The 13,817-nt window shown below is 41.6% G+C and overlaps 1 protein-coding gene across 6 annotated transcripts in view; it reads left to right on the top strand.

The window, feature by feature from the left end:
- The window catches only part of OTUD7A (OTU deubiquitinase 7A), a 177,035-nt gene that overhangs the window by 50,246 nt on the left and 112,972 nt on the right, over window positions 1-13,817 (top strand). The gene's annotated exons all lie outside the window — the stretch shown is intronic.

Here is a 13,817-nt window from a genome sequence, read left to right as displayed (position 1 = left end):
GCGGCAGGTGGCACAGGTGGGCCGGGCCGTGCCCTTGCCCGCGGGCTCCGCGCCGCCCCGGCTGCAGAAGTTCCCGCTGTGCGGAGCTCGGACACCCGGAGGGCAAAGCCCTCGGCCGAGCCGGGGAGGGCAAAGCCGGGGCTCAGAAACGCCTCCCACCCCGTGCCTCGGGTTTTCTTGCCGGGGATGCGGGAGCTGTGCCGGCTCTGCCCCCGCCCGTCTCCCCCAGCTCATTGATGAGCTCCGGGAAGGGCTTCTGCATTGCAGACTCGCCGGGGCTTCGCTCCTGCATTCGCGGCGTCCTCCTCCACAAGGAGCCTGTTCCGGGCCGGCTGGTTCGGGGCTGCTCGGGCAAGAGCCCGATTTGGGCAGGTGGGATGTCCTTCTGTGTTTCTTGGACCATGTCCGGACATTTGGGGGGTTGACCTCATTCCGATAACTATTAGATGTGCGTGTATTATTTGTTCTTTCTGAAAGAGCTACAAAAGGGTATCTGTCTGGATTTGAGTGATTAACGATCATTTGAAGTTCACGGGGTGCAGTGAGATATAATGTGTATATAAAACATAATGCAGAGAGCCACACGACCTTACATAATCTAAATTTAAAAAGCTCCCTACCCCTACGCGTACCCCGGAGGTTGTAAGAATATGCCAGTTCTAAGCTCGTTTAGTACCTTCCCGACATAAAGATGCAGAGCCCCACTGTGAGCCAGTGCTGAAAATAAAAGAATAAATTGTTGGCTACTTTTGCTGTAGTTGTGTCACAGTAAGTTCCCCCTCGCTGGGCAGTGTCACGCACACACCGTGATATTCACTGGGCACGCACAGCTCCGACAGCAAAGGGGAATGGCCTCCTCTGCTGTCCCCTGGCTGTGCCTTTAAACTGAGCAGCTATAACATAACAATGCCATATTTTAATAACCTCGAGGCTTCTCTGCCTTGGCCTGGAGAGTGCTGCGATTTCTAGGATATAGATATAAATTTAATGTAAATGGAAAGAAACCTTTCACACTTTTCATTTGACCTTCAGCATCTCAGACAAATACTTGAAACTGATAATCAGAGCAAATGTTTGGAATGGACTGGTTTAAAATACCTTGTTGGGTGCAACATATACAACTCCTATCACATCTAGGGTGACGCACAGTCAGTGTTCTGAGCTCTGTATCTGAAGGAAACTGATGTCTGATAAATTTGGCCCACATTTTATTTTAACTCAGTCCTTACAGATGACATTGACTTTAATAAAGGTTGCTATGGCACAGATTTAAAGCAAAGTACATTAAGCTTCTGGAATTGGAACTGCTGTTGGTGGGAAAAGTGTTGTTATTTACAATCTGTGATTAAATATGAGTGTGTTAGCTGTTGAGGCTGCATCTGGCTCCGTTTTCTGCTGGTGGTGTGAATTGACTAAATGGTCTCCTTTCTATGGATGGAGGCCAGATTTTTCCCTGGTATGACTGTGCTGCTCACACAGGAGCAAGCTAGACTTTTCCCATTTGAACCTGGAATATAAGTGAATGTCATTGCCTGCCATCCCTGGGAAACTTTCTCTTACAAGCCTGGATGCTTCAGCTAAGGCTGGAACACTGAGGGTGGTGTGGAGCACAGAACCAGTGTGGGCTGTGCTGCCCACACATCGTGTGACTTGGGGTAGAAATGACGCTTCAGTGAATCCTGTTCTTTTGTGATAAACTACATTTTTACGTCTGTACTTTTACAAGAAACTCAGTCATCTATGGGGCAGCTTAATTCATGTACCATAGAACAACAGTTTAAGAGTATGAGCCTGGGTAGGGATCAGGTTTAATAGACTCATTTTGGTGTGTGTATAGTGCAAAAATAACTGATTGTTTGCTTACTCATAGTGTATCTGTTTTTAAAAAGGGTATTTTTCTGTAAATGGATTCCTGAAGATTTTAGTCTTGGTTCAGCAATACGAATTCATGTAGTGGTGATGGTGGCTGGGTGTTACAGCCTCCAGATAGGAGAGCAGTGAGCAGGGGTGGTACTTAGTCCTTCCCTGGTAAGCCTCCCTCTGCATCTTTCATTGTCCCTGGCACATCTCCCTTATTGGCACGTTGGCAGACTCAGCAAAAAGGCCATTGAGTGAATGGGACTCCAGGTAAGGAATTTTGTAGAGCTCTGTACCTGCAGGCTACGAGCACTGGCTCTGATGCTGCCAATGCAACACTGTGCTAATCGTTGCCATAGCTGCTCTTTATGTCACTTTAAAAAAAAATTAGGGACTGTGTGTTTTAGAACATCTCATTTAAATTAAAACCATGTGTTTTAAATGTATGTTGTGTCACAGTGAGTTCCTCCTTGCTGGGCAGTGTCACAGACACAGAGTGATATTCACTGTGCACACACAAATCCTTGTGGTATTTTCAGGCCACTTTGAGTCTTGTATGAGTTTGTTGGTGTCATATCTGTGTTAGTTTGAGAGAAAATGGGGTTTTTATTAAATTTGTTATATACTGCATGGTCACATAGGAACTTTAAAACTGTGTAGACCATCTTGTTGTCACATATTGTTGTTTAGCTTGTTACTGCCTTTAAACACAGTAACCTTTGTTGGTCTTCATAGGAGGAGAACAACACTGGCCTAACATTCCCTCATAATGGTGTAGAGAGAGAAGGAAAGGACTAAGGGAAGTGGCAGAATGTTTGTTTCCAGGCAGTCTAGACCTCATATCTTGCAGGGTTTAATGAAGCCTCCTTCTGCTTAATGTATTCTGGGTTCTGAAAACACAATGAAATCTGAATCTCCTTTTGACTTGAATTTCATAAGATATCTTGGGCTTCATATTAAGCAAAAATTAAATACAAACTTTTAATTAAGCAAATGGCAAGCTGAAAATATCAAGTGCAACTGTTATTAAATAGAAGACTGAAAGCAGAAAAGGCTTTGTTGTTGTTGTTGTTTTTGAGGATCTTGTATTCTACTGGTTCATTTATCTTTGATATGCCCTGCACAGGCATGCATAGATATTTAGACAAAAGCCTAGAGCTAAATTGAGTGTGATCCTTCTGATTAAATGAATCAGGTGGTCCCAATGAAGAAGCTGAAGAACCTGCCTGCTTAGGTGGTCTGAAAATTCAGCAGTGTGGCCCTTCTGCAAGGGTAGAACTTCACCAGTTGAGGTGTGATACAATATTGCAGAGATGTTACAGCATCTTCCTGTGTTTGTGTCATTGACTTCCTAAGACAAAGATGGCACAAAACTGAGAAGTGTGCCCAGACAAGGTGGCAGAACTGTCCTCAAATCCTTGACAGTAATTGATTGGCTTTCTTTTAAAGGCAGGTTAATTAGTAAATGTAACAGTACAACTGTTTCACTGTCAAATATTTTCTGGACTCCTTCTTTAGTTGTCCTTCCTCAACTACTGACCCAAGGGAGGAAAAACTGTAAATCTAACAGGGATGGAGGTCCCAGAGATATGAAAGACTTGAGTTACAGTTCTGTTTTCATGGTTTCCCAACATAACTGCTTCTGCCATCATTTCAGAGTATTTCTGATTTTAAGTAGTTAAAGAAGGCAAAGGTAGTCTCAGTCTCATTTTACTTGTTTCTTGTTGCTCTTCTATTTGAGGCCAGTGCTGTGCACTTCAGGATACTGTTATACCAGGGATTTTTAGTCACAGTGCTTTACTGTAGTGTTTTACTGCCAAATATATTACTGACGTGATCTTTATTTATTTATTATCTCTTGGATGCACCCTGGGTAAATTTTAAGCATGAAACAGAGAACTTGTTCAACTTGCTTATTAGAGTTCATTAAAAGGGTTTATAAATTCATATGTTATTTTAGAGTATCTCAGCCTTTTGAAATATACTTTGATTTAAAAAAATCAGAAACCTCAGGACAAGGTTATGAATTTGCCCTAAGATAGTTTGAAAATGTATTTTCTTATGTATTTTATAGACAACATGAAGGATTGCTGGAAATATTTTTTCAATACTCACCAGGATATTTTTCAGCAGAAGCATATCTGCAAATACTTCATGGTACATTTAGTAAAATTAGGATGCCTTCCCTTGTATGCTGAAAATTTCATAGTTCTGAACACTGAGTTATGCTGCTCTCTGGTCATGATTTCAGTCTTGTATGTGATGCTTCAATTTTGCCTGTACAGAGAACAAAGTGTGGGGTTTTTATCTGTCAGTGTTTTGCAGATAGTTCTCTACAGCGATTGTGGGTTTGGATTTTTTGTTTGGTTTTTTTTTGGTTTTTTTTTTTGTTTTGTTTTTTTCTTTTTGTTTTGTTTTTTTTTTTGCTTGCACATTCCTGTAGGATCTGCTGAGTAATCATTTGCATTGAGCAGTTCATCAAAGAAGGGGCAAACCCCATGGAGAAACGGAGCAAGCTGTGAAAGAATCTTGATTCTCATTTTGGTCACAATGGTTCTATTTCCACTATTGTGTTCAGGATTAGAGTGAGGAACACTGAGATCTTGTTCTTTAATTATATGCCTGAAATGTGGCCTTTCTAACCCTGGTGGCTGCTGCCATTCTGGCCTCTGTCATACGGAAGTTGACTCTGGATCCTGCTGTGTGTGCCCAGGAGATGGAACACTGGGATGGTGTCACCAATGTGCTCTAATGCCTTTGATTAAAATGGCAAGCTGCCATGGTGATAGTGCCATAGAAACTGGGGAAATAATCATTGCCTATTAGCAAATCTGAATTAAAAAAAAAAATCTCTATTTTTCTATCTTTTATGTTTCAGGACTTTAGCAGGAATGAAACTGCTGATGTTATATTCCTGACTGAAAAAACCCCATGGAACAAATTCCTTTGCTGTGTGTTACAGAGCAGCCCAGGCTAAGGTTATTGTATTGGTATTGCTGAAGCATTAAATGCACGGATGACTTCTATCCTCAAGGGCATTGGAGCACAGACCTTCCTTACAGCACTGATATTTGTTGTTAAGTCACTTTGCTCTTTTCTGCTGTTATTACTTTCTAAATAGTGCAATAAGTATAATTTCTTTCAAAAGCACTTCAGCAAAGAAGGGCTATGACTGTGTCCCTCTCCACAGATCCAGCACAGTAATGAAAGAACTTTAATTTGGGAGCCTGGCGTTGCAAAGGGTTTTGTCTGTCTCAAACTGCACAAATCATGAGCACAAGAATGCCAAATAAGATCATATACAGTAATATCTGCACTGGCTTAGCTCTTCCCCTCTCTTTTGAGATCTATTCAACAAAAAACAAAGTGCAGGACAGTCCCTCACTTGGATTGCTCTGTCTCTTGTCTGGAATGAGTCATTTCCCTATTACTGGTTAGTGACTCTATAGGGTATTTACACCCCACTGGAAATTGCTGAGCAAGGACATGGAGGGTGGTGTGAACCCAGAAATATCTGTCTGGTATGTGCTCCCTACATTTCTGTGCAAACACTTACATTGCCTTCAGAGTTTCTGAGGTGGTGCAAAGGAGCTTTTGTCCTGTATTAAACAGTTGCTCTGTTAGCACTGAGATCCCTATAAAGGGCAGTTGTTCAACGGTGGTGGTAAACTTGAGTTTGTTAGTCAGATTCACCCTGTGTTAAGCAGCAGACAGTAGAAGCAAACACAGACTATCAAACTGTGCACTTAGACACAGATATGCCAGCACACCTTCTCTGATCAGAATAACGTACTTAGCTGAGAACAGAACCCAGACCAAGCACTGCAGATGGATGTGTCAGGAACACTTTGCCATCCCTTAACGGAGACCTGCCCAGCTCTTACCTGAGAATATGAAATAGCCCTGTAGCTCTTGGAGCTGTTACATTCTCAATTCCAGAGAAGAGGACCTAAGGTGTATTAAATAACATTGTGGTAATGGGAAAAGATTGTTTTAGTGTAAAGAATGTATTGATTTAGCAAACTATAATTAAGTGTGAAGCAAAGAAATCACCTCCATGTCTCTCTAAATTACTCATTACATCTTTGTCTCTGCAAGAGTACAAGGGATTTAAAGGAAAGGCAGAGTATAAAGGGAAGGCCTATTTATGAAATTCTGACAGAAGAATGACAGACTGTACAACCCATCAATAAAGTTCACATGTGGGAAACACTCAGGGAGTATGGTAACCTCAGCTCTGCAGGTGCAGCTGAGTAAGAGCTGGAGACAAACTTCCCTTCATCCAAATGAACAGAAGTACCATGTAATGGAATAACCTCCTACAGAAAGCCAGAATGATAATTGTAAATAACATGTTTGCACTTTATTAAATTGAGGATGTTTGCTGTTAAGAAATTACATTGAAAAGTGGTATCCTTTTTTTATTAAACCTGAGTATTAGTAATGTCTGAGCATTTACAAGCTCAGGATTAAATTCAGGGATTATGAGGTTAATCTGAAAATTCAGAATTGAAATGAACAATCACAACTGCTGAGATGCTTTATATCAATTTTGGTGTTTCATGTTTGGTTTTCCAATAACCATAAAAAGGCCAAGTCATTTAGGGGGGAAGCTCCAGGTCTGGGTGACAGTTTGCCACAAAGGTCTGAGGTACTGTGAGTTACTCTCACAGCTTCTTATCATGTGTGTTTTGATATCACAGCAGGCAAGGGGAGAAATCAGATATCTACTATTGGGCTTTAATTAGTGCTGAGGGAATGAACTTTTGTGTCTGGGAACACTGTAGCAGCTCAGAGTTCCTTAGCAATAGACAGGCTATTTCTTCAGGCTTCTTTACTAAGTGCACACAAACCTCAGATACACAGAACTCACACCTGTGTTTGTAACTGAAGGTTTCTTAGATGTTTGAGTTGTGGTTCTGCTCATTGCTGAATACTTCAAGGCAGAGTTTCAAGTAAGGTAGGAAAAGTTGTTTGCATCATATAAATAATCCTCCTCTTTACTGATCTGCTTTTCCTCTCATGTTCTTCTCTGTTCATGCTTGTATCTCTCTGCTCTAACATTCCAACCTGAGCATACTTAGTAGATCAGGACTGTATAGCAATTTGGGGCAGGAAATACAAAGAAAGATACTCATTAGTGTATAGTCAGACTGTAAGTTCTCAAAGCAGAATTTAATGGGGATTAGTAACAGGATGCATCTTCTTGGCAAGGATAGGAGGAAACTAAGGCTGTGAAAAGACATCTTACATGAAGGTTCTCTTGAAGAAGCCCCATGTAGAGGTCTGTGATGTCTCCTGGGCAACACAGTTTACATTTTTATGACTCTGCATTGTTCAAAATTTATTCTGACATCGAGAGATAAAAGCATGTGCAGAAGAAAGAGTAGCATCATAAAGCTGTGTTGTTTGTAACAAAATCACTATGTTGTCTCTCTGGGCTGCATCATCTTTGTGATGGCAAATAGCTCCTTTCTATTGCTTAATCCATCCCAAATACTTTTCTCAGTTGCTTTACCTTTCAAATGGAAAATCCCTGTCCCTGGCACAGGAGGGTGGGTCAAGCAGTGGCTTTCAGCAGCAGGGTGGAAACTGCACCTCAGGACTTGTGGCTGGGAGAATTAATGAGCTTTGCAGTGGGCTCCAGGTCTGCTTGAACTGGCTCTGTGATTGTAAACCCATGCTGCAAGCTATTGATTCCTTACTGCACATGAGGGGATCTTCTTTAAAGCAAGCTGTAGTAGTGATTTCCTGGCAGGTGCTCCTCCCTGCAGGGATGGATTGCTTTGTGCAGGCCTGTAGCACAGCCACAAACCCATGATGGGCTCGTTTCTGCAGGCAGGGGAGATGTGGTCGCAGTGGGAACCCTGAGGGATGTGCATCCACGGAGGTGTTGCTGCCCTGGCTGCTTTCCCTCCCTGCTAAGGCAGAGCAGGTGCTTGAGGGGAGCTCTGAGGAGCACAGGAGTGGCACTAGTGAAGTGAATCAGCATGGAGTACAAATTCCTGACTGTTGGTACCACCAGGGAGGAACAGTCATGCCTGGGCAGCAAAGCTGTGAGTACCTGGAGCTGGTGAGATGGTTCTACCCAGCTGATAATCTCCTGACTTCCTTTGATATAGAGTTTATGAAACAGAACCATTATGACCCTGAGATTGGCTCAGTTGGTTTAAACTTGGTTGTAATAATGCCAAGGTCATGGGTTCAATCCCCTGTGTGGGCCATTGACTGAAGAGTTGGACTCGATGATCCTTGTGGGTCCCTTCCAACCCAGAATAGTCTGGGATTCTGTGATCATTTTCCTTCCTTCAGTTTTGTCTCCCAAAACATGAAATAGTTCCTTCAAGAGCTGTTCAGTTGTTAGGTTGCATTTCACATGCCTCTCTAATTTAATATAATGTATTTTCCTCCAGTATAAATAGAGAGATATGTACTCAAGAGGGAAGATATCTCTGAAGCCTTTTGGTTGTCATTAAATGTATCTTTACAGCTATCAAAGAAAAATATTAAATATCTGTCTTTGGATTTCATAATTAAGTTTGTTTGTATAAAAGATACTTCCTTTTTTTTTTGAGGAAAAGCTTGGAAGAGCACAAAATTGTGCATTTTGAGTAGGAATAGTTCTATGACTGGTTTAACCCCAGTTTTTTTCTTACAGAAGTTAAAACAACATGTGTACATATGTTTTCTGTGGACCATTTTTCTTCTATGAGTGAGACTTATCAATGGAAGAGAAAATGATTCTGTAACAAATTCCTTGGGGGAAAAAGGAGAAAAGAAGGTCTGGAGCTTTAAAAACACAAACCCAATCCACCTCCTCCAGACCACTGACATGGGCCTTCTCTCCTGGCAAAACCATGACAGAAAACAGCCTTTGAGCTGTGGAGTTCTGAGCATCTTTGGCAGCAGATTAGCTCAGAGGGAGTCACTGTGGCACTAAAACACACTTTGAGCTGAAGTGCTAAAAGAGTAGATGGCCAGCAAGTGGGTTTAGTTCTCTGCTGTTCCTGTTACTCTGTTCTTACCCACAAAACAGTCTTCTGCTGTTAGAGAGTTTCAGATTAAGTCCCAGATGTTTTAAAACAAGTCTTATGACTAATATCTGTGGAAAAAGAACCTATTTTGAGCTGTTTGAACTGATGCCATGTCAGTGCATCCACTTTTCAAGTGGGGCAAAATGTAACTATGAAATAGCTTGCCATATAGGTGTGATTTTATCTTCAAGCCATGTCTTTCTTGGATATGGCTATGGAAAATACATTATGTTTAAGGAGAGGAAGAAAAAAGAAGAGTTTATTTCCATGACACCTATAAAAACTCACCAGTATTTTGCATTTCACAGTCTTAAGAGGAGATAATTTTATAACTGATTCAATGCTGTACAGTATAATCCAGAACTAGATGCAAAACCCTCAACTTATGGTAGCTTGCGGTTGCCTTGTTTGTTTTTATCACTGCACCATGATAAATTTGACCTGGTGCTAATTATAATTTGAGATAATGAGCACTACAGACAACAGTTCTCTCAGTGCTGTGAAGGTGAAAAGGCCAGAGCGGAACTTGGGTGTCTGTGCAGGTGTTTATGCAAAATGTGACCTTTGTTTGATCTCTCTGCTGAAGTGACAGAGCAGAGGGAACACAGGAGCTGTTTATATAAAACCATGGATATAGTTATAAGGGGCTATCAGTGGTTTTGAGGGATGAGGTTGTTGAAAATGTAGCTGGAGATTCACAGACAGTGCTGTGAAATTGTGAAAATATTTACTAAGAACCTGTAGATATCTTTAAACCTTGTAAAATGATTTGAAAATAGGGAAGTAGCTAATCCTGCAGTATTTTGCCAGGAAAGTTGGGTGCTTTTTGTCTTTTGTGGTTTGTGGTTCACTTTGGTTTTAATTTTTGGAAATTTCTAAGCAGGCAGGTAAGAAAAACCTTACTGCCCATTTAATAAATATCTGGATAGAGGGCTGCTGATAATATGCAATGCTCCTTCTGTGTTGCTTCTTCCTGTTCCCAGAGTTTGGCTGCAGTGTGTGCTGTTACATATTTGTGGGTCTAACAGCTCCTCTTCAAGCCTTGCACTGTTCAATTGGGTCACTGCAGAGAAGGCACGTTCAGTAAGACAGGGGGGTTGTTGTATTTACAGCAAAAGTTCACAGAGGATTTCACAGCATTACAGGGAGCATGTTGTGGTTAAGAATAAGCACATTGCCTTGAAACTCATTGCTAGTCATTCACACACCAAGCAATGTGCTCTCCTGGAATACATTTTTCTCTGTATGCAAATGGCACAGGATTTGATAAAGCTGACCAAGTGTAACAGAAACCAGAGTGTAGCTCTGAGGGCCAGGGGCTTGGTTAGATCTTTGGTTAGTCTTTTGCAAGAGAACATTTAAGTTTTTTGTGTTAATAGTTGAAATAAATATTTTTGGGGGTGGAGCAGAGAGACTAAAGTTAATTATTTTCTATCTGTAGCCTCTGCAGAGAGAACTGTTCTAAAAGTCTCCAACGCTCCTTGCCTCAGTTGAAAAGCTGACTACAGGTCTTTAAGAGATCACATGACTTCTTTTAATGGGATTTAGGCTTCTAGGTCATAGGAAGTATTTTTTAGAAGTTTATTCTTGTCCTGATGATTAAACTTCCAGATAAAGTTGTAACTTCACTGGTAGTCAAGCTGTAAAACCCCAGTTCAAAACATTGATTCTATATCTGAAAAAGTAAAGCTGCCTATTAATACCAAACCCTTGTGTGTTCTCTGTTCTTCTGTGCTTACAAAAAGAAACAGTTTCCTGGCCCTCAGATGGGTCTGTTAAAAACTGAACCTGCAGTTGTTGTGGTCTCTCATAAGCTGTGGCAGATGCTGCACCTCCAGAGTTCCCTTCCAGCTTTTCCCACTCTGTGATCCTGTGATGTTGTAGAACTGCTCAAAATACATGTGGTCTTATTAAATCCATGCTTGCCAGTCATAGAGTTTATACTTTGTGAATATGATCAGTCATTAAACAAAGTTTCTAAAAGACTTATTTTCAGTACCTCTTAAAAAAATTCCAAATTAAACTGCCCAAAGAATGGGTGAATGTATTACTACTACTAACAAAATTGGTCTCAGTGTTCAGGGGAGTGGGGCTTCAAGGTTACCCTTTTTTATTCCAGAGTGTAGTTTCTGTGTATTAATGGATAAACTCTTCAGAGGCTTTGCTTCTGTTGTGGTCTGCAGTGGAGATTTAGTACTTTGATGGATGGATGCCTGGGATGGGATTCAGGAGATCTCCGAGGCTGGTGGGACATTTATGAGGTTTTCTGGTCTGATCTCCTGGTACCACTCAAGCTACAGAACTTGGTGGTGGAATTTCTTCTTTAAAAATCTATAGATCTTGTTGAGCTATAGCATCCTTTTCAGAAAGAAACTCACTCCTGATTTACAGACTTGTAATTCATTAGAGGCATATCATGAATACATGAAAAGCAGCACCTTTGGTCACACAGGTTGTACCTTTGTGGTTCAAAGCACCTCTTGTATTACCTTTCTTGTGACAAAGAGTGAGGCTGAATGATCAGCCTGGGTTTAAAACGTGCCTAAGAGGGAAGGATTTGCTTTTATCTGATAGCTCAGCTTGTGTCTCACTTAAGCAATAAGTGTATGCAGGTTTTAGAGTTGTCATGACTTAAACCATACAAGATAAACATCCTGTATTTGTAAAGGTGATCGTGGAGTGGGAAATGCTTAAGTATCTACATACTTATTCTGATAGAACTTGCTTTCTGTCTCCATTTTATGAGTCCATCCCGTGACAGAAGCTCCTGTTGATGTCTGCTGAGGCTGTGGGAGCCTTCAGGGGCCTGTGTGTGCAGCTCAGGTCACAGAGTCGAGGCCAGGATGGAGAAGCTGCTGCCATTGTCAAACTGGCACTTTCAGCATGTCACACATCCAGCGTTACCGAGTGTTTGGGGAGAAAAGTCATCTTTGTTTGCAGCAGAAGCCAAGGCAGTTAAATGTCCTGCTTAGTGCAGAGCTTGTGTGTGATCACTGGAGATGAGGACCTGCCTTGACTGGAGGAGCAGCTCATTAATCTTGGGAGAGCTCTCGGGCAGCTTTGCCAATGCAGGGGATGTCCTTGAGGATGACACACCTGCAGCAGCAGCAGCACCTGCTGGCTCTGTGTGACAGGGTGCTGTTCATTGGAAGGGGCTGCTTTCCACCTCAATTGTCACCAATATGTTTAAAATATTTCACTTGCCTCTCTCAGATCTTTATTGTTAAGGAAATTACCTCCTCAGGTTTTGTGTATCTGAAAAGAGGCAATAACAGTGCCAGAAACGAAATTAATATGCCATGGGAGCTTTCCTAATGAAATTAATATGGTATTTATAACCTTTTGCAAGAGGCTTTTCACCAGTTACAGCCTAAAGTGAACTCCCAGGAGACTAAGATGCTCTTTCTTTGTCCAAGCTTTTATACTTCTGCCTACTTCTTTTCATGATACACAAAATTGAAATCGTGAAATTAATTACTTGAACCCCTTCCATGGATTCATAACTTTTTTCTTATTAATTGTGAAGTTTCAGGTTTATTTTTTTAATTTGGTAGGCTGTGTTTTTTCCTGAAGTAGCAGCATGAAATTCACTTTTCTTTTGACGGTGAATTTGTCCCTTTTCTACGTGCTGCAGAACTTGACCTCATGGATTTCAGGCTGCTTTGCAGTCCTTTAATGGTGCAGAAGGCTCTCCTATTGAGTGTGGGTAGGAACATACAGGTAAAATCTTTAAAGCATGAAGGTGACCCTGTAGTAGCAGGAAAATGTTTTGGTTCTTACTGTGTATTTTGATTATTTCTTTTTAACTTTCCATCTGAGTTTTTGTTGATGAGCTTTTCTTTGGTGCTTCCTCCAGGACTAATGTGAGGGTGTCCCTTTGCTGGGCTGGGGAAGGGTCAGGTTTCTCCTCCTTGTTCAGTCAGAGGTGGTTTCTGTGGCTGGTTCTTATGCCGTGTCTGGAGAGAACTGACCCAGAAACGTGGGGAGGTGCAAGGTCCAAAAGCCTCACTTGAGCATCTCACTGTTAGCCTTTCAAAACGTTTTTCAATTATTAAAACACATGTATATTTGAAAGAGATGTTAATGAACTTTCTTAGGTTGTGCTGCAGAAGCAACAGAGGGTTTTCTCTGGCTGTTATGTCTGTGGTTCAGGATATATTGAGGAGAAAGCATTTGCAATATGAAGAACAGGTTCAGAGATAAGGAAACATCTTTATTTTCTCATGCCAGAGGCCCTTCAAGGAGCAGATACTCCTCTCTTGCTCTTTCCTTGCACTGTTTCTGTAGCTTCTGGCTCTGCTGATCTGTTTGAATCGGTGGGTTGTCTGCCCCTTCGGTGTTCCCAAGAGAAAACAGTAGGGAGTGGGATTGTCTCTTCTGTTGGTTTAACATCCTTTCTGCTGCTGAGTATCACATTTTATTGAGAATGTTTCAGCCAGCCCCAAAAACTGTGCTGCTGACTGACACCAATGGAATAGTAGCAAAATGTGTGCTTGCCACAGTTCTGATCAAAAGCTTTTCTGCTGTTGGATTTGGAAGGAAACTCATGCAGTGCTTCTCAGGCAGTTTGCTCTACTTCCTTGTCAGAACCAAAAGAGATGTCCTAATATTTTTTTTTAATTTAGTAAATTACAGAAAAGAGGTCAGGAACACTTAGAGAAGTAAAATATCACCCTTTATGGAAAGATAAAAGACATTTCAGATAAGCCTTCCTTGTGTCTGTGGCAGAGAAGGATGTTTTACACAGGAGATTATGCACTGTCAGGGTGGAATAAATATATTTACATATGTGTGTATGTGCATGTACCCCTGGAATAGGACAGCTTGCTGGTCCTGGTGTTCAGTGCAGGCTTTTCCCTCTCCCTCCCTTGCTCTCCCAGCTGTCTGTCCCAGCCTTGCAGCAGGGAATGCCAAGGCAATGTAGTG

Source organism: Pithys albifrons, chromosome 13, assembly GCF_047495875.1.
Source record: "Pithys albifrons albifrons isolate INPA30051 chromosome 13, PitAlb_v1, whole genome shotgun sequence".
In the NCBI taxonomy this organism is placed as follows: domain Eukaryota; kingdom Metazoa; phylum Chordata; class Aves; order Passeriformes; family Thamnophilidae; genus Pithys; species Pithys albifrons.
This window is presented reverse-complemented; position numbering and strand designations above follow the sequence as displayed.